A 24,517-nucleotide genomic window follows, 5' to 3' on the forward strand; every position below is an offset into this window, starting at 1 on the left:
TCCCTTCAGGAGACATATCTAGAAAAAAGTTGCTTTGGCTGATGTCGAAGAAGTTACTGCCTGTGTTCTTTTCTAGGATTTTTATAGCTTCAGGTCTCAAATTTAGGTCCTTAGTCCATTTTGAATTTATTTTTGTGTACAGTATAAGAAAGTGGTTCTGTTTTTTTTCTTTTGCACGTCACTGTCCAGTTTTCCCAACACCATTTGTTGAAGAGACTGTCTTTTTCACATTGGATTAATATTTCCTGCTTTGTCAAAGAGGGACCATATAGTTGTGGGTTTATTTTTGGGTTTCCTATTCCAATTGTATTGATCTCTTTGTCTTTTTTCATGCCAGCATCATACTGTTTTGATTATTGCAACTTGATAATATAACTTGAAGTCCAGAATTATGATGCCTCCAGCTTTGCTTTGCTTTTTCAAACCTGCTTTGGCTATTTGGGGTCTTTGTGGTATGGCACAAATTGTTTGTTCACAGTTCTGTGAAAAATGCTGTTCATATTTTGATCAGGATTATATTAAATGTGTAGATTGCTTTGGGTAGCATAGATTTTTTTTATAGCACAACTTACATATTTCAAATGGTCAAAAAATTAGTATCGTTTACAGTATCTTAAGAAAATTGCCTTTGAATGGGAGCTCCTTTCTAGTACGTTGAGGTCTACAAGATGTATCTAGAAAATGTACTACTGTGGAAAATCACTGCTTAAATCAAATGGGGGAGGGGGGAGGGCCTGTGGATTCTCTTTTTGATTAATTGCTGTAACACTGTCCTTCAGGCAGCTGAGGGAGTTTTATGTTTTCTTTAGACATCATTAGGCGCCGGAGCTCTTGCAAGACCACTTTGATGCTATTTGAATTCTGCCATTTTACTAGCACTGATATGGCTCCTGGGTCCACCATTCCATTAGAACTATTAACTCCATTCATATTAATTTTTGTTACAAATATTACAAAGGGGGGTGCTTCTGGGTATTTAGGTCCACATTCTATTTTAAGGCTGTATATTCGGTTTTCATAAATTGTTCTTAGAGGCCCAATTATCATCCCTGTCCATCTTGTAAGTGTCATGTCTTCGTCATCTTCTAGACGCTAGCTAACTGTGCCATCTCCTACTCCTTTCTGGTCTTCTTCCAGTTCTTCCAACAGCCGAAAATTGCCAGGGACTTTTACTCCCGAGCCCATGGTGGCTGCCATCTTGCATCGCTGTTGCTCAAAGGCCGGCCCCTTCTTCTAGCATTAGATATTTTTAACAACATTTGTTCCTCCAGTCCATGAGAATGGAATGTTTTCCCATATGCATTGTCTTCAACTTCTTTCATCATTGTTTTTGTTTTTGTTTTTAAAGAGAGAGAGAGCCTGCAAGCTGGGGCTGGGGTAGAGGGAGAGGGAGAATCCTCAAGCCAAGTCCCTGCTGGGCACAGAGTCCTACCCGGTGCTTAATCCCAGGACCCCGAAATCATGACTGGGGCTGAAATCAGGAGTCACACACCGAACCAACTGAGCCACCCAGGCACCCCTCTTTCATCAATGTTTTATAGTTTTCTGAGCACTAGTTTTTCACCTTGTTGGCTAGGTTTATTTCTAGGTATCTTATTATTTTTAGTGTAATTGGAAACAGGATTATTTGTTTGTTTGTTTTTTAAATGTATTATTGGATTTGGTTTGCTAGTATTTTCTTGAAGATTTTTGCATCTATGTTCATCCAGGAGATTGGCCTGTATGTCTCTTTTTTAGTTATGTCTTTATCTGGTTTTGATAGCAGGGTACTGCTGGCCTTAAGGAATGAATTTGGAAATTTTCCTTCTCTTTCTGTTGTTTGAGAAGAGTAAGTATTAACTCTTTAAATGTTTGGTAGAATTCACCTATGAAACCCTCTGGCCCTGGACTTCTGGGGAGTGTTTTTAGCATTCAATTTCTTCGCTTGTTATTGGTCTGTTCAGATTTTCTATTTCTTCTTGTTTCTGTTTTAGGAGTTTATATGTTCTAGGAATTTATCCATTTTCTTCTAGGTTGTCCAGTTTGTTGGCATATAGTTTTTCATAATATTCTCTCATGGTTGTTTGTATCTCTGTGGTGTTATTTCTTCTCTCTCATTTTTGATTTATTGGAATTCTTTTTCTTTTTTTCCTGATAAGTCTGGCCAGAGGTTTGTCAATTTTATTGATTTTTTTTTTTTTCAAAGAACTGGCTCCTGGTTTTATTGATCTGCTTAATTGTTTGTTGTTGTTGTTATTTTGGTGTCTATATCACTTATTTCTGCTCTAGGGTTTATTATTTTCTTGCTTCTGCTCCTCTTAGACTTTGTTTTTTATTCTTTTCCAGTCTCATTTAGGTGTCAGGTTAGGTTGTTTGAGATTTTTCTTCTTGAGGTAGGCCTGTTTTGCTATAAACTTCTGTCTTAGAACCATTTTTGTTGTATCCCAGAGGTTTCGGACCATTGTATTTTCATTTTCATTTGTTTCCGCGTACTTTTTTGATTTCTTGTTTGATTTCTTCTTTGATTTCCTGGTTGACCTATTCATTGTTTAATAGCATATTATTTAATTTCCGTGTGTGTGTGTGGTCCTTCCAGATTTTTTCTTGTGGTTGACTTCTTGTTTCATAGCATTGTGGTCAGAAGATATGCATGGTATGATTTTGATTTCTGTTTTTAAGATTTTATGTATTTGAGAGACGAGAGAGAGAAAGTGAGCACAAGCAGGGGTGTGGAGGGGCAGAGGAGAGGGAGAAGCAGACTCTCTGCTGAGCAGGGAGCCCACCACACAGGGCTTAATACCAGGACACGAGATCATGACCGAAGCTAAAGGCAGATGCTTAACCAACTGAGCCACGCAGGTGCCCCTGATTTCCATCTTCTTGAATTCATTGAGGTTTGTGGGCTAATAGGTGACCTGTTCTGGAGAATGTTCTGTGTGCACTTGAAAAGAATGTGTATTTTGGTGTTTTAGAATGGAATGTTCTGAATATATTTGTTAAATCTATCTATTGGAGTGTCATTCAAACCCACTGTTTTCTTGTTGATTTCTGTTTACATGATCTAGCCATTTATGTAAGTGAGGTGTTAAAGTCCCCTAATAGCATTATTATATGTTTGTTATTAACTGTTTTATGTATTTGGGTGTTCTATGTTGGGTGCCTAAGTATTTATAATTGTTATATCTTGTTGGAATGTTACCTTTATTATGGTATAGTGTCTTTTTTTATCTTTTGTTACAGTCTTTGTTTTAAAGTAAATTTTGTCCAGTATGAGTATTACTACTCCTGCTTTTTTTTTTTTTTTTTTGACATGTGCTTCTGTGATAGATGTTTCTCCATCTCCTCATTCTCAATCTGCAGATGTCTAAAATGAGTTTCTTATACGGAGCGCCTGGATGGCTCAGTAGGTTTTGTGTTTGCCTTGGGCTCAGGTCATAATCCCAGGGTGCTGGGACTGAGTCCTGCATTGGACTCCCTGCTCGGTGGGAAGTCTGCTTCTCACTCTGCCCCTTCCCACTGCAAATTCTCTCTCTTTCTCTCTCTCTCGCAAGAATAAATAAAATCTTTAAAAAAAATAAAATGAGTCTCTTGTGGGTAGCATATAGATGGGTCTTGTGTTTTTATCCACTCTGTCACCCTTTATCTTTTGATGGGAGCATTTAGTCCATTTACATTCAAAGTAATTATTGATAGATACATATTTATTGCTACTTTATTACTTGTGTTTGTTTCTGAAGATTTTCTCAGATCCTTTCTTGTCTTTGATATTTTGCTGATTTTGGATTTCTTTGTCTTTATATTTTGCATATTTATCAGTGGTTTTTTTTTATATGTGATTGCCATTAGGTTTGCATATAACCTCTCCTGCATATAGCATTATGTTTGAAGTTGATCATTTCAGTTCAAACCCATTCTTTTCTCCTCTCTTCCCCACATTTTTGATATATGTTATTTTATATCCCTTTTGTGAGTTCTTTGATTTTTTTTTATAGCAAAATCCATTTTTATTCCTTTTGTGTTTCCTACCTTCGTACTGCCACTTTGGTCTCCCCTTTGCACTCAGAGGAGGAGTTTGCTCTTTATTATGAGAGCAAAGGAGAACCATTGAAATGTTTTAAGTAGGGAACTAGGAGGTCAGATTTCTGCTTTGGAAAAATCACTTTGTCTGAGGAGTAGCAAATGGATTTGACAACAGGGCAAAAAATTACCCTGCCGTTTAATGAGTACCTGTTAACATGTGTCATTTAATTTATTTTAGTTAATCCATATAATAACCCTGCAAGATAGGTATTGATACCTTCATGTTATAGATGAAGAAACCGAGGCTCAGGAAGGTGAAAGAATTATCCTGGTTCACATAGCTATCAAGTGGTGGAGCCTGAATTCAAACGCAGAGTTACCTGCCTCTAAGCACATGCCATGTCCGCTCTGCCAGGCTGTCCCCATAATGGAGGCCAGCACTGTGGCAGTCTCCTCCTGGTCACAGCACAGTATGTGCGCAGGTTCAGGGCCTTGCCAGCAGGGCTCACCCTCCCTGGGTGGAACCAGCAGCACTTTCTCGGGCAGCTCAGTAATTGGTAGTTCAGGTTTATCTCCTGGACCTCAGCTCAGCCACCACTCCAGCTTCTCATGGGCTGTCTTAGCTCACACCCTCATTTCCATTCACAGTTCATAATAGAAAAGAGGATTCTAGAACAGTGTATATCTCTTGACTTCTTACTCGCTGATTGGACAGAGCCTGCTTCTGGTGCAGCTATGCCAGCCTGGCTTTGCTGGCATTGTTACGGTCCTCTAATCCTTTAGGGAGAGCTGCTTTTGTGAGAGTGAGATCGTGGTATTTTCCTGTCTGCCTAAGAGGGGGAGATTCCTGGCTTGGAAAGCCGAGTTCATAGACCTGGGTGGGAGGATGAGAGGGTAGGAATGCCTTATCCTGGGTGGAACACCATTAAGGGTGTATCATATCGTGTATCTTATTTAATGAAGTAACTTCTGAGGCATAGTCTTCCTTGTGTCTTACACCAGATATTCCCCCAGAACTCTCTAAGATGACTTTATTCATTTGTCCTCGTTGAACTTGTAGTTTATTCATTTAGAGCCTCCCTTCCATGCCTGGTTTTTAGGGCTGGAATGTGCCTCTGATCTCATACAGATCTAATCTGCCTTCTTGAGATGCATCTTTATCAGGCTCTCTTCAGCTGAGACTGATGTTTAGGGGAAGGTGGTTATAGCACTTGTTTAATCGCCATTGGAGATCTGAAAGAAGTAAAGGGTAAGTGTGAGAGAAAGAGATTTTTAGCTTACTGAAACCATCAATGCAACATTTTCTTCAGGCATACTCAGTTGCAGAAATTTCTGTGAAAGCACCCAGAATAATAAGATACATTGATTTGGAATTTCCCATTGAGTCTTTTACTGGCGATATCCCACACTTAATTAAAGCACAGATAGTATTAGGATCAGTAACAGAAATTCACTTGAGTGGTTCCTTGGTTGAGCTTTTTGGAGGCTTGTGGGATACAAAAAAGCTAATGTGTGGACGAAGACAATAGAAGGAGATTGAACTGTGTGCTTTTGTTTTAAGACTCAGTTTTTCACGCTTTTTTTTCTGATTATGCTAGATAAAACCTGGTCACTACGGAAAATGTGGAAAACACACAAAAAATTAAAAAATGAAAAGTCCTATAGGACTTCACCACTTAGAGACAATCACTGTTAGTACACTTTTAGTTGTGTGGGTAGATGGAGGGTGACCAATGAGTAGTGTGCTATTGGGACCCCCAAAGAATCCATAATGGGAAGTGGTTCATGGACTTGCTGAAATGTATGTCAAATTTACTAATACGTACCTTTTTCTGCAGAGCTATTTCTTCCAATTTTGAAAGGGACTTATAACTTTTAAGAACAGGTTTTTATAATAATTTTTTTTTTTTTTTTTTTTTACTGAAGCATAGTTGACTTTCGACGTACATTAGTTTCAGGTATTCAACGTAGTGATTTGACAAGTTTACACAGTATGCTTTGCTCACCACACGTGTAGCTACCATCCGTCACCATGCAGGGCTATAACAGTACCATTGACAGTATTTCTTAAGCTGTGCCTTTTATCCCCGTGACTTACTCATTTCATTCCAGCCTGTACTTTCCCCTTCCCCTTAACTACTTTTGCCCATCCTCTGCCTCCAGCAACCATCAGTTCTTTGCACTTTGGGGTCTGTTTCTACTTTTTCTTTGCTTGTTTTTTTAGATTCCCCATTTAAGTGTAATGATGTGGTATTTATCTTCATCTTTCTGGCTTATTTCATTTAGTATAATATCCTGTAGGTCTGTGCATGTTGTTGCAAATGGCAAGATTGTTTTTTTTTTTCATTCTTTTGTATGGCTGAATAGTATTCCATTGTACATATATAGTACATTTTCTTGATTCATCTTGGTTTCCATATCTTGGCTATTGCAAATAATGTTGCAAGAAACGTAGAGATACCTGTGTGTTTTTGAAATAGTGTTTTCATTTTGGTGGGGGGTGGGGTTCTGGAATTACCCAGTTCTAGAATTACTAGATCATAAGGTAGTTCTATTTTTAATTTGTTGAGAAGTCTCCATACTGTTTCCCTCAATGGCTTCACCAATTTACATTCCTATCAACAGTGCACAGAGGCTTTTTTTTTCTCCACATCCTCACCAATACTTGTTTCTTATCTTTTTTATTTGAGTCATTCTGACGGTTGTACAGTGGATATCTATCATCACGGTTTGATTTGCATTCCTCTGATGATAAGTGGTATTGAACATCTTTTCATGTGTCTTCTGGCCATCTGTATGTCTTCTTCGGAAAAATTCGGGTTCTTTGCTCATTTTTAATTTGAATTATTTGAGAGTTTTTGGTGTTAAATTGTAGAAGTATTATATAAATTTCACTGGGCGCCTGGGTGGCTCAGCAGGTTAAAGCCTCTGGATTCTGCTCAGGTCATGATCCCAGGGTCCCGGGATCGAGCCCTGCATCGGGCTCTCTGCTCAGCAGGGAGCCTGCTTCCTCCTCTCTGCCTATTTGTGATCTTTCTCTGTCAAATAAATAAATAAAATCTTTTTTAAAAAAGTATTATATACATTTCAGATATTAACCCCTTATTTCATACACCATTTGTAACTTTGTTCTCCCATTCAGTAGGCTGCCTTTCATCTTATTGATGGTTTCCTTTGCTGTGCAAAAACTTTTTTTTTTTTTTAAAGATTTAATTTATTTATTTGAGAGAGAGAGACAGTGAGAGAGAGCATGAGCGAGGGAGAAGGTCAGAGAGCGAAGCAGACTCCCCATGGAGCTGGGAGCCCGATGTGGGACTTGATCCCGGGACTCCAGGATCACGCCCTGAGCCGAAGGCAGTCGTCCAACCAACTGCGCCACCCAGGCGTTTATGTTGGCATAGTCTCAACACTTTATTTTTGCTTTTGTTTCCCTTGCCTGAGGAGACATATCTAGAAATAGAGTAAGGTTTTCATTCAAAATAGAGGTAGAATGTTATGTGTTATTTGTTGGTACCTACGTTTGTCACTTAAGCAGTGGAGGGCAGAAGCTTTTAGCCCATCTGAAACTCCCTTACCCCAGTTACTTACCCAGGTGGTTCCTGAAGAGTGGGATTGCACAGGAGCAGGCTTGGTAGGGCTCCCTGACTTGTGCCTGCCCCAGGAAGTGCCTATCCCAGAGGAGCAGGAAGGTCTTCAGGGGCTGATGATTTCCACTTCTCTAGAAAACTGGCCTTAAAGACTTCTCTGCTTGGAGACACCCCAGCCAGGGCCCGGTTGCCGTGTGGGACACCTGCTGTCCACAGCTGCTCAGTACACCAGGGTGATAGAGGTCCTCCCAGAAGAGGCCGCTACTGCTGCCCTGCCCCTCGGGACAGATACGGCCCCTGGGGAAGCCCACTAAGATAAGATAGGGGAGTAAGGCTGGGGCCGCACCAATGCGAGGAGAACAGTCTGGATGGAGTAGGAAGAAGTCTTTCGGCAGCTCTAGGCCCATCGCTAGATGATACACCTTCTTTGGGTCTCCTGTTCATCGTCCATGAAAGAAGTGGTTTGAAATCAGTATTACTGAAGGGACTCATCCAGTTCTAATATTTTGTGATTCTTTGGGGAAAACACGGGAAGAAAAGGCTGAAAACTAAAACTTAAATGACCATATACCTGCTGCAGTCTCCTCAGGTTGGAGGAATAAGAGAACCACTTCTTTCCATGTTCATGTGTTTACCCCGTTTCTATTCCTTATAAAGCACTTCCAGTCTGCCTGGTTGGTGTAGTTGTCTGCGTCATGTACAGCGTGCCTGCTGCCTGCCTCTTGTGATGATGGTAGTTCATAAGACCCAACATCTGTACGGAGCTTTTCATCTTTCAGGCACGATGACAGCATCTGCCTCCTCACACTCACAGCATCCTGGTGTCAGGAGAGTCCTATTATTAAGGCTATTGCAAATATTAAGGCTATTGTGGCATTTCATAGTTGCAGAGAGCTTCACAATTCTTGATTGGTTAGACTTTCCAATCCCCAGATAAAAATTCAATTTACTGATGGTGAAACTATGGCCTACAGAGACCAAATGATTTGGCAGAATATCTCCTCCCTTTGTAGGCTCACTTTTCCTGCAGTCTACAGAGAGTGGGTTCTGAACCTTCTTGCAGATCTGTCCTTCACATGCCCTGCTCTGAATCTACTATAAGCCTTCCCGGTGGGAGGGAGCAGCCCGTGACACTTTGTCACCAGGGAGCCCTTCACCTCGTGCTCCTGCTCTGTTCCGGGAGCCCTTCTGTGTTCTCCACAGCTCAGTACCTCCCTCTCAAGGGCTTCGCTTCTTGCTGTTCCACTGGCATCCATTCTAGAAGGTCTCCCCATCTCTTTAAAATTAAAAACAAAACCTGTAACCTTGGGTTTTACTCTAGCTACTTGGCCATTTGTGCCTTTGCACAGCCAAGCATGTGGAAAAATGGTCTAAATCAAGCGTCAGTGCACTTTTTTTTTTTTTTTTTTTTTAAAGATCAGAGAGTAGTGTTTTGTGTTCGGGGTCTATATTCTCCCTTAGCCAGTCATCTCTGCCATGGTAGCACTGAAAGCAGGCACAGGCAGTGCTGAAATGTATGGGCGTGACAGAGTCCCCAGAAAACATTTGCAGAAACAGGTGGCAGGGTGGAGATATTCAGGGGGCCATGGTTTGCTAACCCCTGGTCGAAGTTATCAGCCTCTTCCTTCACCTCCCAGTTAGTCTTCATCCTTCCACAGCCTCTCTTTCTCTACTACCATTCCGTGGACACCGCTGCCACAAATCACCGGGGACCACGTCACTGCTGAATCCATCTTTGTCTCACGTGGCATCTCCTCATTTCTCTCTACCACTCCCTTCTCTGCCCTGCTCTCTCCTTGGAGTCCGTGGCACCACCCTCTACCCCGTTATCTCCACACTTACAAGATACATATTTGTCTCTGTGGAAATTAGAAATGTGTTTGGCTCAAGGAAATATAATATTAAACTAAGAATAGCTTAAACGAATAGGAATGACTATTTCTTGCATAATAAGACCTGAGGTGGACAGTTGCAATAGTTTCATCAGCCCTAACCTGTTAAGCCATTATCACTAATTCTCTCAGCCTTGTCTTTTTTTTTTTTTTTTAAATTTTATTTTATTTATTTATTTGACAGAGAGAGGGGCAGCGAGAGAGGGAACACAAGCAGGGGGAGTGGGAGAGGGAGAAGCAGGCTTCCTTCAGAGCAGGGAGCCTGATGCGGGGCTCAATTCCAGGACTCTGGGATCTTGACCTGAGCCAAAGGCGATGCTTAATGACTGAGCCACCCACATGCCTCTCAGCCTTGTCTTTTAAGGGGCCAAATGACTGCTACAGCCCCACCTGTCACCTGCAAGCTCAGGGCAGGAAGAAGTAAGGGAAGTTGCCAGCTATATCTGTCACCTTTTAACAGGGAACAAAAGTTTTTCTAAAGCCGCCCCCCACTCATTGGACTTGGATTTACATTTTAATGTCCTGCACTTATTGTAGAGGAGGGCCTAAAAACAAGTATTAAACTGGGCACATTGCCATCTCAGACAAAATTAGGGTTCTGTCAAGGAGGAAGATGGATTTAAGTAAGTAATTCATGCCACAGCCTTCTCTGAACCTAGCCCCATTCCTTTCGGTTCTTAGTGCCCAGTATGGTATTTATTCCATAACACTTAAAAAAAATTTATCTTTACTAAATGAGTGAAATAGATATAATAAAAAGGTCAGAAAGAATATAGAACTTTCCTGAGGTGACCCACCTTCATTTCCATAAGCATTCTTTAATTTTGGCCCCAAGAATCAGGCTGCACAGCCAACGTCTCAGAATCATGGAGGCTGCAGGGGCCAGGGCTTCTCCAACAAATTCCCCCAGGTGTAGAAACCTTTTGACTAATTAAGCCAGGGACATTGCTGTTGGAAGGCCACCACCAAGACAGAGGTTCCAGTTAACTAGCCCCCCCCCCCTTTTAGGTGGGAGTTTGAGGTTGTGTTTGAGAATTCTCGTGGAGGTCTCTCACTAGGCCTTCACAGCCCATCCATGTTTTCCTTTTACTACATGGGACATCCTCCCTGAGAAGAGTTTTGGTAGAGGGAGTTGTCCTCACCGCTTCAGTTTCCAGTTTGATTTTAGTGCAGTGGGCATCCTGGAAGTTCCTCCTCTGCTGTGGTTGCAAATGGGGCACGTGGAGAGCCTGCCCAGCATCGACAAGCACTTTCAGAAACGTGAATTTCTGTGCCGTAGCCCCTTTGCCTGCCTGATCCTACATCTTCTGCCCAGCCCGCTTCCCCAGTCCAGTGCCCTCTGAAAAGGAGGGAGTAGTGGGGGAAGCAGGCTAAAGTGGACAGCTCTTAGCCATTCCCTCCAGGCTCAGGCAGTGCTCAGGAAGGTTTTCTGGAAATGAAGCTGATAGCTCCCAAAATACCAGAGTGTATGCAGCAGTCACACAGTTTGTGGTGGCCTCTGTCTAGCATAGCTTAAGGAAGCTATTGTAGTTAGCTGCTTTAGGAGAAGAAAAGAAAAACAAAAATTGGGATCTCTGTGACAGAATCAGCATTGGGCTACAGAGATTGCTGTATCATGTTGATGCCCCCTTATTATTTCAGAAACTCATCAGCAGTGAGATTCTCCCTTCTTGACTTTCTCCCCAAATCCTCCTTCCAAGCCTGATACCCCCTCTTTCATTCACTTTCTGCTTATCTTCCCCATGACCCACAAAATAAAGACAGCGTGAACCTGGTAGGGAGAAGCCCTCTGAAATTGGCAGATTCTTACCTACAGAAGAGCACTCTCTTTCCAATTGGACAGGAGAGAAATTAAATCATCAGTAGCTCCGAGTCACTTGCCAGGGTAGAGGAGCCACCTAAAAGTGTACTCTGAGAGCCCCACTCTGAAGGAAGGGACTGAAACCCCGGAGGACCAGCCACAGTCTGGGGTGCCCTGTGGTGAGGTCTGCTGCCAGGAAGCAACAGAGCCAGGGCCCACAGTAATTTTTATAAGAATGACAATGCAGGCTTAAGATTTTCATGAACTTGGTCTCTGTGACATTTTGTATGTTTATATTAGTATTTCAATGTATGAAAATTTTATTTCACTGATTTTTGTTCTGTGTTTATGAATCCTGAATAATTTTTTTCTGTGATGCTATAAAATAATACCAGAATTTCTTCTTTGAGTAAAATAAATACCATAATAAATGTTACAATCATTGCTACTGGAATTCTGCAGCTTAACTTAAAAGATGACCAATGCCACCTTAGCTCTTCTCAACTAGGACTTCATGGAATCCAGGTTAGAAAGGATAGACCAGGGGCGCCTGGGTGGCTCAGTGGGTTAAAGCCTCTGCCTTCAGCTCAGGTTATGATCCCAGGGTCCTGGGATCGAGCCCTGCATCGGGCTCTCTGCTCAGCAGGGAGCCTGCTTCCCTTCCTCTCTCTCTGTTTGCCTCTCTGCCTACTTGTGATCTCTGTCTGTCAAATAAATACATAAAAAATCTTAAAAAAAAAAAAAAAAAAAAAAAAAGGATAGACCATTGTTTTCACATCTCCACCACTAGGTGGCACTATGGACCAAAAATCTCAGAGTAGATGCCGGACTTAGCTGGTGACAGAAGGAACAAGGATTTTGTCAGAACACTGAAAGTTGTAGGCTTCCTGTGCTAGGTTTCTGGGGATGGGAGAAAGTCACTCTGTATACACACTTTTTCTCTCTGAGAGCACATAGGATGTGCCATTCAGGAGGCACTAGGAGCAAATCTAGGCAACTTACTAGGTAGGAAAATAAATAAGCTGAGAAGTCTAAGAAGGCTTTAGGTTGCACATCTGTGAAGTTGGGAACTAGATGGCAAAAGATCAAACAAAATTGATCACAATGTGTATTTGCATTTATAGATCAGGAAAATGGAAAACCCATTTCATTAAAATGACAGCTATTGGGAATATAGTAATTTTAAAACGCTGCTTAAAATCACGTGCAGGTTTGAAGTTGTCTTCTCACCTATGTTTCTTGAAGATGCTGTTCTAAAATCTTAATTACCTGCCAAGCTCACACCCTCTCCTGTCTCTGGTGGTTTTTTAGACTGTGTTTGAGATTATTCTTGAACCTGGATTCAGAGAGTTTGGGTGGCCTCATAGACACTGAGCTAGTAGCAGAATTGGAATGTAAACTCAGATTGTCCTGCTAGCTAACTTGTGTGCATTGCCTGCCTAGAACTGACCAGCAATTCGATCTAGAGCAGTGTTCAGTATCTCATCTCACAGGGGGTCTGGTAAGCCAAAAGTTTTGGGTGGAGTTACTGATATGTTCCCCTTCTGTCTATATAACCATGATAAGAAGCCAGCCCGAAGGGTTCAGAAAAGGAAGTGAAGAACCTGTTCTTCTGTCTACTCCAGGGGCTTCATTGGCTAGAGAAGACGATCAGGCATGTGCACAGATGGGAGTTACTTGGATCTTAAGGGTGTGCTCCTGGGACCTCTTGAAAGGATACTAAGCTATTTCTTTATTCTTTTCCATTACCAGATTGGATGATTTGCTATCCATATGAGAGAGTTGTTCATGTCCTGTTGTACATTTTTACTTCCTAAGAACTTTCCAGAACTCTTAGGTTCATTTCATTAAATGTTCTAGAAGTCTGTACTCTTTGAAGATGTTCTCATTTATCCAATAATTTGTTTCGGAATGTAATTTAGGAGCATGGGTCTGGGATTTATGGCAGTGATCGTTTTCCTTCAATATCATCAGAACTTTACCTAGATTTTCCTCTCAAACGTTGTTCCTTCTAATCTTCCTCCTCAGCTGCTCCTTTAGGCTTTTCTCCAGCTAACCTCTCTGCCTGGATGCATTGTCCAGACGGAGCAGGAACCTACACTGTCTTATCTGATGAGGCAAAACAGATCCAACTGGTGACTGTCTTGTAGACTCTCCCTGACAGAGTTGTTTTTGTTTTAAATGTTAGTGAGATATAATTGACATACATTATTGTGTTAGTTTTAGAGGTAGAACATAATAGTTTGAGAGAGATATATATGTAATAATTGATATATATATCCACACACATAATGATTATCATAATCATACCATAACTTGCATCACCACACATACTTCTAAGTTTTACTTTTCTTATAATGAGAATTCTCAAGATTAACACGCCTAGCAACTTTTCAAATACACAGTACAATATTGTCAACTGCAGTCCCCTTGCTGTATTTTATATCCCCCGACTTATTTATAACAGGAAATTTGTCCTTTTTGACTCATTTTTGCCCACGCCTCACCAAGCTAGGAGTTTGCTTGTTTGTTTAGATTCCACATGTGAGTGAAATCATGCAGTATTTGTCTGATTTTTTCACATACATAATGCCATTGAAATGCAGCCACGTTGTCACAAATGGCAAGATTTCATTCTTTTTATGGCTGAATTATATTCCATTGTGTGTGTATGTCTCTCTCTGTGTGTATACCGTACTTTCTTTATTCAGCCATTGGTGGACACTTGTTTTTTTTCCATATCTTGTCTGTTACATATAGTGCTACACAGAAACAGGGATACATAGATCTTTTTGAATTCGCGTTTTTGTTTTCTTTACATAAATACCCAGAAGTGGAATTGCTGCTTTATATGGTGGTTCCTGTTACTAATTTTTTGAAGAAACTCCATACTGTTTTCCATAGTGACCGCACCAGTTTATATTCCCACCCACAGTGCACAAGCATCCCCTTTTCTCCATATCCTCGCAAACACGTTTGTGTTTTTGATAATAGCCATTCTAACAGGTGTGAGATGACACCTTGCTGTGATTTCAGTTTGCATTTCCCTGATGATTAGTGATGTTGAGCACCTTTTCATACACTTACTGTCCATCTGTATGTCTTATTTGGATGTCTATTTATTTCCTCAATCCATTTGTAAATTGGATTTGTTTTTTCTACTGAGTTGTAGGAGTTCTTTATATATTTTAGATACTAACCCCTTATCAGGTAAATGAGTTGCAAATATTTTCTCCCATTCACTAAGTTACCTTTTTATTATGTTGTTGGTTTCCTATGCTGTACATAACAAGTGAAATATCCCACTTGCTTATTTTAGCTTTTGTTGGTTTTGCTTCTGGTGCCAGATAGAAAAAAACATTGCCAACACCAGTGTCAAGGAGTTTACCCTGTGTGCTTTGTTCTAGGAGTTTTATGGTTTTAGGTCTTATATTCAACTCTTGAATCCATTTTGAGTTGATTATTGTATATGGTGTATGTTGAGTTAGTGGTTGAATTAGTTCTTTTGCATGTGTCTCTCCAGTTTTCCCAACACTATTTTTTGAAGACGCTATCCTTTCTGCATTGTATTTTCTTGGTTCCTTTATCCGAAATTAATTGACCATGTATAGGTGGGTTTATTTCTGGGCTCTCTTGATCTGTGTGTTTGTTTTTATGCCAGTACCACTCAATTTTAAATATAATAGCTTTGTAACATAGTTCGAAATAAAAACTGTAATGCCTTTAGCTTTGTTCTTTTTTCTCAAGATTGCTTTGGCTCTTTGGGTCTTCTGTGATTCCACACACACTTTAGGACTGTTTTTTTTCTGTTTCTGTGAAAAATATCATTGGAATTTGAATAGGGATTGTATCCCTATTCTTCCAGTCCATGAACACGATATCTTTTCATTTTTTTGAATTTTCTTCTATTTCTTTTATTAGTGTCATAGGAATTTCAGTGTATAGGTCTTTCACTTCCTTCATTAAATTTATTCCTAGGTATATTATTCTTTTTAATAAGTTTAAAAGTTGTAAAAAAGTTTTAAAAGTTGTAAAAGTTGTAAATGAGATTGTTTTCTTAATTTCTCTTTCTGATAGTTTGTAACTAGTGTATAGAAATGCAGTTGATTTTTGTATATTGCTTTTGTATCCTGCAATTTTACTGAATTTAGTTATTCTAATAGTTTCTTTTTGATGGGGTCTTTAGAGTTTTCTCTAAATAATAGGTCATTTGTAGATGGATTGTTTTCTTTCTTCCTTTCTGATTTTTATGCCTTTTATTGCTTTTTCTTGCCTGATTTTTCTGGCTCTGGCTTCTAGTACTATATCTAGAGCAGGCATCATTGTGGTGTTCCTGACCTTAAAAGAAAAGCTTTCAGCTTCTTATTGAGTTTGATGCTTGATGTGGTTTGTCATATACAGCCTATATGCCTATAGCCTGCATTATGTTGAGGTATGTTCTCTCCCTACTCACTTTGTTGAAAGTGTTTATTATAAATATATATTGAATTTTGTCAAATGCTTTTTCTGAAACTACTGAGATGATCATATGATTTTTATACTTGATTTTGTTAATGTGATGTATCACATTAATTTTTCAACGTTGAACGATCCTTTCATGTTTGGAATAATCCTGCTTGATCATAGTGTGTGATCCTTTTATGTATTGTTGGTTTTGGTTTGCTAATACTTGGTTGAGAATTTTTGCATCTATGTTCAGCAGGATTATTGGCCTGTGATTTTCTTTTCTTATAGTGCCTGTGTCTAGTTTTGGTTGTAAAGTAATGCCAGCCTCATAAAATGAGTTTGGAATTGTTTGAGAAGTTGTATTAGTAATTGTTTAAATGTTGGGTAGAATTCAGTTATGAAGCCATCTAGTCCCAGACTTTTGTTTGGAGGTTTTGGTTACAGATTCAATCTCCTTAATAGTAATTTGCCAGTTTAGATTTTCTGTTTCTTCATGATTCAGTCTTAGTAGGTTGAATGTTTCTAGGAATTTGTCCATTCTAGGTTCTCCAGTTTGTTGGTATATAATTACTTGCATTAGTTTTTCTCATCCTTTGTATTTCTGTGGTATCTCTTATAATGTCTTCTTTTTCATTTCTGATTTGAGTCCTCTTTTTGTCTTGGGAATTCTAGCTAAAGGTTTATCTTTTTTTTTTAAAGAAGCTCTTAGTTTCACTGATATTTTCTGTCATCCTCTTATTCTTTATTTCATTTATTTTTGCTCTAATCTGCTATTTCCTTTTCTTAATTTTGGCTTAGTTCATCTTTTTCTAGTTCTTGAGATGTAAATTTAGATTGCTTATTATAGGTCTTTTTTATTTCTTATATAGGCTTTTCTCATTATAACTTCCCTCATAGACCTACTTTTGCTAAATTCCTACGTTTGGGCATGTTGTTTTTCCATTTTCATTTGTCACAAGATATTTTTTATTTCTCTTTTTATTTCTTTTTTGAGCCATTGGTTGTTCTGAGCAAGTTGTTTAATTTCTGCATATTTGTGAACTTTCCAGTTTTTATCTAATTGATTTTTAGCTTCATACCATTGGGATTAGAAAGATATTTGGTAGGATTTCTGTCTTTTTAAATTTATTAAGACTTGTTTTGGGGCCTAACATATGATCTGTCCTGAAGAATGTTCCATGTGCGCTTGAGAAAAATGTGTATTCTGCTTGTGGATGTAATGTTCTGTGTCTATTAAGTTCATCTGGTCTAATGTTCATTTAAGTCCAGTGTCTATTGATTTGCTGTCTGGATAATCTATTCATTGATGAAAGTGGGTATTGAAGACTCCTATTATTATTGTATTGGTGTCTATTTCTCCCTTTAGACTTACTAATAATTTGATTTATATATTTAAGTGCTCCTATATTTGGTGCATAAATATTGTCGTGTTGTTTGTTTCCTAGTAAAGTCTTTGTCTTAAAACTTTGTTTCCTAGTACAGTCTTTGTCTTAAAGTATATTTATCTTGCTGATAACAGATAAAGCTACCTCTGTTTTTATTATTTCTGTTTGCATGAAATGTTTGTTTCCATCCCTTCACTTTGAATCTCTGTGTGTCCTTAAAGCTGAATTTAGTCTCATGTACGCACCATACAGTTGGGCTTGTTTTTAAATCCAGTTAACCACTATGTCTTTTTTTTCTTTAATAGTTGACATACAGTATTGTATTAGTTTTAGGTGTATAATGTAATGATTTGAAATTTATATATATTATGAGATGATCACCACGATAATTCTCTTTACCATCTGTCGTTATACAAAGTTGCTACAGTATTATTGACTGTATTCCCTAATGTACTGTACATCCTTATGATTTATTTGTTATACCTGTAAGTTGTACCTCTATCCCTTTTACCTATTTTTTCCATTCCTTACTCCCCTCCTCTCTGGCAATTACCAATTTGTTCTCTGCATTTATGAGTCTGTTTCTATTTTGTTTTGTTCATTTTCTTTTATTTTTTAGATTCCATATATAAATGAAATCATATGGTATTTGTTTTTCTCTGATTTATTTCACTTGGTATAATTTCCCTTTAGGTCTATCTATTTTGTTGCAAATGGTAAGATTTCATTCTTTCCTATGGCTGAATAATACTCCACTGTATTTACTTTTAATTGAATTATTTGAGGCTTTTTGGGGTTCAGTTGTATGTATGTAATATCCAAAATTTATGGATTTTGGATATTAACCCCTTACTGGATATATCATTTGCAAATATTATCTCCCTTTTCTTTTTGTTGATGTTTTCCTTTGCTGTTCATTTTTTTAGTTTGACATAGTCCTATTTTGTTTATTTTTGTTTTATTGCTCTTGTCTGAGGAAATAGATCCAAAAAATTGTGGCTGAGACCAATGTCCAAGAGTTTTCATGTGTTTTCTTTTAAGACTCTTACAGTTTCGGGTCTTACATTTAAGTCTTTAATCCATTTTGAGGTAAATTCTGTGCATGGTGTGAGAAAGTGGTTCAGTTCCATTGTTTTGCATGTGGCTGTCCAGTTTTCCCAGCAGCATTTGTTGAAGAGACTCTTCTCCCCATTGTGCATTCTTTCCACCTTTGTTGTAGATTAATTAACCATACAGGTATGGGTCTGTTTCTGGGCTCTCTATTCTCATTCTATTGGTCTATGTGTCTGCTTTTGTGCCAGTATCCTATGGTTTGGATTACTATAGCTTTTTGTATAGTTTGCACTCCAGGAGTGTGATACCTCCCACTTTTTTATTTCTCAAGATTGCTTTGGTTATTTGGGGTCTTTTGTGGTTCCATACAGATTTTAGGATTGTTTTAGTTCTGTGAAAAATCCCATTGGTATTTTTATAGGAATTGTATCAAATCTGTAGATTTCTTTGCATCATTTGGACATTTTAGCAATACTAATTTTCTGATCCATTAGCATGGTATCTTTCCATTTACTTCTGTCATCTTCAGTTATTTTAATCAGTGTTAGATAGTTTTCAGAGTATGGGTCATTCACCTCCTTTGTTTATTTTTAGGTATTCTTTTTGATGAAATTGCATATGGGATTGTTTTTTAAATTTCTCTTCCTGATTGGTAGTTGTGTATTGAAATTTCTTTATGTTAATTTTGTATCTTGCAACTTCACTGAATTTATTTATCATGTCTAATGGTTTTGGGGGGCAGTCTTTAAAGTTTGGTGTAGACAGTATCATGTCATCTGCAAATAGTTCAGTTTTACATATTATCAACTTTAGATGCTTTTTATTTCTTTTGTTGTTGGATTTCAAGTACTATGTTGAACAAAAGTGGTAAGATCAGGGATTCTTGACTCATTCCTGAGTTTAGAGGAAAAGATTTCAGCATTTTACTATTAGTGTGATGCTTGCTCTGGGTTATACATGAGCATAATTATGTTGAGGTGTGTTTCCTCTATACCCACTTTCTTGAGAGTTTTTATCATAAAATGAATGTTGAATTTTGTTAGGCTCTTCTTTTGCATCTTCTAAGATGATCATATGAGTTTTATCCTTCATTTTGTTAACATGGTATAACACATTGGTTGATTTATGGATATCAAACTACCCTTTCATCCCTGGAATAAATCCCACATGATCATGGCATATGATCCTTTAAATGTATCATTGAATTCAGTTTGCCATCTTTTGTCAAAGATTTTTGTGTCTGTGTTCATTAGGAAATTTATCTGGTTTGGGTGTCAGGGTCTTGTACAATGAATTAGGAACTGTTCTTGCCTCTTCCAACTTTTTTGAAATAGTTTGAGAAGTGTAGGTATTGGGTATTAACTCTCCTTTAACAGTTTGGTAGCATTCACCTGCCATCTGGTTCTGGAGTTTTGTTTGCAGTGAGGCTTTTTTTTTTTTTTTTTAAAGATTTTATTTATTCATTTGACAGAGAGAGATCACAAGTAAGCAGAGAGGAAGGCAGAGAGAGAGGAAGGGAAGCAGGCTCCCTGCTGAGCAGAGAGCCCCATGCGGGACTTGATCCCAGTACCCTGAGATCATGACCTGAGCCGAAGGCAGCGGCTTAACCCACTGAGCCACCCAGGCGCCCCATGCAGTGAGGCTTTTTATTACTGATTCAATTTTATTACTGGTTATTACTGAGTTTTTCTCTATCTTCTGGACTCACTCTGGGAAGATTTTATGTTTCTAGGAATATATCCATTTCTTCTAGATTGTCCAATTTTCTGGCATGTAATTGTTTATGGTAGTATTTTGTAATCCTTTGTATTTCTATGGTTTCAGCTATAATTTCTCTTTCTTTTTTTTTAATTTGGTCCCTCTATTTTCCTTTGATGATTCTCACTAAAGGTATATCAATTTATCCTTTCAAAGAATGAGGTATAGGTTTCAGTTATCTTTATAATTTTTTTCTTTTTTAGACTATTTCATTAATTTTAGATCCAGGCTTTATTACTTTCTTCCTTCTACTATATTTGACCTTCATTTGTTCTTTTTCCACTTCCTTTAGGTATAAAGTTAGACTGTTTATTTGAGATTTTTTCTTGTTTCTTGAGTTAGGTCTCCATCATTATAAGCTTCCTTCTTACATCAGTTTTTGCTACATCTCATGTATTTTGGAATGTTGTGTTTTCATTTTTATTAGTTACAAAGTATTTTTTTATTTCCTCTTTGAGTTCTTTGTTGGTTGTGTACTAGAGGGGTGTTTGGCCTTCCATATGTTTGTGTTTTCCTTATAATTGATTTCTAGTTTTATACCATAGTTGTTTTAAAAGATGCTTGATATGATTTTAGTCTTCCCAAATTTTTGAGATTGGTTTTTGTGGCCTAACATGTGATTTGTCCTGAGGAATGTTTCATGTGCACTTAAAAAGCATGTGTATCCTCTGTTTTTAGATGGAATGTTCTGTATGTATCTATTAAGTCCATCTGGTCTAATGTGTCATTTAAGGCCACTGTTCTATTGATTTTCTTTCTGGCTGATATATCCAGTGATGCATGTGAGGGTGTTAAAATCCCCTAATATTATTGTATTACTGTCCATTTTTCCCTTTAGGTCTGTTAATATTTCCTTTACATGGTTAGGTTCTCCCATGTTGGGCACATAGATATTTGCAGTTGTACTTGTTGGATCTTTATCATTATATAATCTTCTTTTTCTCTTTTTACAATCTCTGTTTTAAAGTTTATTTCTTTGATTCAAGTATTACTACCCCAGCTTTTATTTTCATTTCCATTTATATGGAATATCTTTTTCCATCCCTTCATTTTCAGTCCATGTGTGTCCTTAGGTCTGAAATGAGACTCCTATAGGCAGCATATACATGAGTCTTGTTGTTGTTGTTGTTTTTGAATCTATCCAGCTGCTATATGTCTTTTTATTGGAACATTTAGTTGATTTACATTTAAAGTAATTTTTTAAGTTTTTATTTTAATTCCATTTAGTGAACATACACTGTTTTATTAGTTTCAGGTGTACAATATAGTGATTCAGCACTTGTATACATCACTCAGTGCTTATCACAAGTGCACTTCTTTTTTTTTTTTTTTTTTTTTTTTTTAAAGATTTTATTTATTTATTTGAGAGAGAGAGACAGTGAGAGAGAGCATGAGCGAGGAGAAGGTCAGAGAGCGAAGCAGACTCCCCATGGAGCTGGGAGCCTGATGTGGGACTCGATCCCGGGACTCCAGGATCACGCCCTGAGCCGAAGGCAGTCGTCCAACCAACTGAGCCACCCAGGCGTCCCAAGTGCACTTCTTAATCATCATCTATTTCACTCATCCTCCCATCCCCCTCCCCTCTGGTTTTTTATAATTAAGAATCTTTTTCTTGATTTGTCTCCTTCTCTTTTTTTTCCTCCTTGGATCATCTGTTTTGTTTCTTAAATTCCACATATGAGTGAAATCATATGGTATTTGTCTTTCTCTGACTCACTTATTTTGTTTTATTATGATATGTTCTAGCTCCATCCATGTCATTGCAAATAGAAAGATTTCATTCTTTTTTATGACTTAATAGTGTCTACCTATATTCATATATATATATATATATATATATATATATATTCATATATACATACACACACACACACATCCTGCATCTTTATCCATTCATCAATCAATGGACACTTGGGCTGCTGTCATATGACTATTGCAAATAATACTGCTATATAAATGTGGGGGTTTATGTATCCCTTTGAATTAGTGTTTTTTGTTTTTTTGTTTTTTTTAATTATTTGGGTAAATATCCAATAGTGTGATTGCAGGATTGTAGGCTAGTTCCATTTTTAACTTTTCAGGGAACCTCCATACTGTTTTCCACAGTGGCTATACCAGTTTGGATTCCCACTACCAGTATTCCACATTCTCACCAACACCTCTTGTTTCTTGTGGTATTAATTTTATATATATATATATATGTATATATATATATTTTAAGATTTTATTTATTTATCAGAGAGAGAGTACACACAAGTAGGCAGAGAGGCAGGCAGAAAGAGAGGAGGAAGCAGGCTCCCCACCAAGCAAGGAGCCCGATGCAGGACTTGATCCCAGGACCTCAGGATCATGACCTGAGCCGAAGGCAGTGGCCTAACCAACTGAGCCACCCAGGTGTCCCTAATTTTATATTCTGATAGGTGTGAGATGATATCTCCTTGTAGTTTTGATTTGCATTTCCCTGATACTGATGTTGAACATATTTTCATGTGTCTTTTAGCCAACTCTATGTCTTTTTTGGAGAAATGTCTCTTCATGTCTTCTGCCCATTTTTAAATTGGATTGTTTGTTTTTTGGATATTGAGTTGGAAAGTTCTATATTTGGGATGCCAACCCTTTACTGGATATGTGATTTGCAAATATTTTCTCTCATTCTGCAGGTTGCTTCTTAATTTTGCTTATTGTTTCCTTTGCTGTACAGAAGCCTTTATTTTGATGTAGCCCAATAGTTAATTTTTGTTTTATCCCTTGTCTTAGGAGATATATCTAGAAAAATGTTGCTTACAGCCTGTGTCAGAGAGGTTACTGCTTGTTTTCTTCTAGGATTTTTATGGTTTTAAGTATCACATTTAGGTCCTTAATGAATTTGTAATTTGTTTTTGTATATGATGTAGAAAAATGGTCCAGTTATTTTCTTTCTTATATCACTGTCCAGTTCTCCCAATACCATTAGTTAAAAAGACTCTCTTTTTCACATTGTTTATTCTTTCCTGCTTTGCCAAAGATTTATTGACCATATGGTTGTAGATTTATTTCTGAGATTTCTATTCTGTCCTATTGATCTGTGTGTCTTTTTTTTAAAGTTTTTATTTATTTATTTGACAGAGAAGGATCACAAGTAGGCAGAGAGGCAGGCAGAGAGAGAGAGAGGGAAGCAGGCTCCCCGCTGAGCAGAGAGCCCGATGTGGGACTCGATCCCAGGACCCTGAGATCATGACCTGAGCCTAAGGCAGCGGCTTAACCCACTGAGCCACCCAGGTGCACCAATCTGTGTGTCTTTTATTTTTGCCAGTGCTATATGCCTTGATGATCACAGCTTTGTAATATAGCCTGAAGTCTGGCTATACTTGGTTTTCTTTTTTCAACATTACTTTGGTTCTTCAGCATCTTTTCTGGTTCTACCACATCATTAAAAGAAAGGAAAAGAACCATATGATCTCCTCAATAGATGCAGAAAAAGCATTTGACAAAATACAACATCCTTTCTTGATTAAAAACTCCACAATGTAGTGTAGAGGGAACATATCTCAACATCATAAAGGCCATGTACAAAAAACCCACAGAGACTATCATCCTCAGTGGGGAAAAACTGACAGCTTTTCCCCTAAGGTCAGGAATAAGGCAGGGATGTCCACTCTTAACACTATTGTTTGGCATAGTACTGGAAGTCCTAGCCTCAGCAATCAGACAAAAAAAGAAATAAAAGGCATGCAGATTGGCAAAGAAAAAGTTAAACTTTCACTCTTCACAGACAACATAATACTGTATGTAGAAAACCCAAAATTACTAGAACTGATGCAAGAATTCAGCAAAGTCAAGGGATATCAGATCAGTGCACAGAAATCATGTGCATTTCTATACACTGACAATGAGGCAGAAGAAAAGGAAATCAAGGAATTGATCCCATTTACAGTTGTGCCCTAAACTGTAAGATACCTAAGAATAAACCTAACCAAAGAGGTAAAGGATCTGTATTCTGAAAACTACAGAACACTTACAAAAGAAATTGATGAAGACAACAGAGAAATGGAAAAACATTCCATGCTTATGGATTAGAAGAACAAATACTAAAATGTCTATACTGTCCAAAGCAATCTAGACATTTAGTGCAATCCCTTCAAAATAAAATCAACATTTTTCACAAAAAAAGAACAATCCTAAAATTTGTGTGGACCATTGTGTTTTCATTTTCATTTGTTTCCATGTACTTTTTTATTTCTTCTTTGATTTCCTGGTTGGCCTCTTTATTATTTGGTAGCATGCTTTTTAACCTCCACCTATCTGTGGTCTTTCCAGATTTTTTCTTGTCGTTGACTTCTAGTTTCATAGTGTTGTCCTTGGAAAATATGCATGGTATGATTTCGATCTTGAATTAGTTGAGGTTTGTTTTGTGGGCTGATATGTGATCTATTCTGGAGAATGTTCTGTATACACTTAAAAAGAATGTGTATTCTGCTGTTTTAGGATGGAATGTTCTGAATATAAAGTTAATCCATCTGTTCCAGTGTATCATTCAAAGTCGTTAACTTGTTGAGATGATCTATCTATTGATGTAAGTGGAATGTTGAAGTCTCCTATTGTTACTGTATTATTATT

The 24,517-nt window shown here is 38.0% G+C and overlaps 1 protein-coding gene and 1 pseudogene across 2 annotated transcripts in view; one reads left to right on the forward strand and one right to left on the reverse strand.

Annotated features, from left to right (window-relative positions):
- The window catches only part of TPGS2 (tubulin polyglutamylase complex subunit 2), a 60,566-nt gene that overhangs the window by 11,173 nt on the left and 24,876 nt on the right, over positions 1–24,517 (forward strand). The window lies entirely within an intron of this gene.
- LOC122902924 lies at positions 754–1,197 on the reverse strand (annotated as a pseudogene).

Source organism: Neovison vison, chromosome 3 (assembly GCF_020171115.1).
Source record: "Neovison vison isolate M4711 chromosome 3, ASM_NN_V1, whole genome shotgun sequence".
Taxonomy (NCBI): domain Eukaryota; kingdom Metazoa; phylum Chordata; class Mammalia; order Carnivora; family Mustelidae; genus Neogale; species Neogale vison.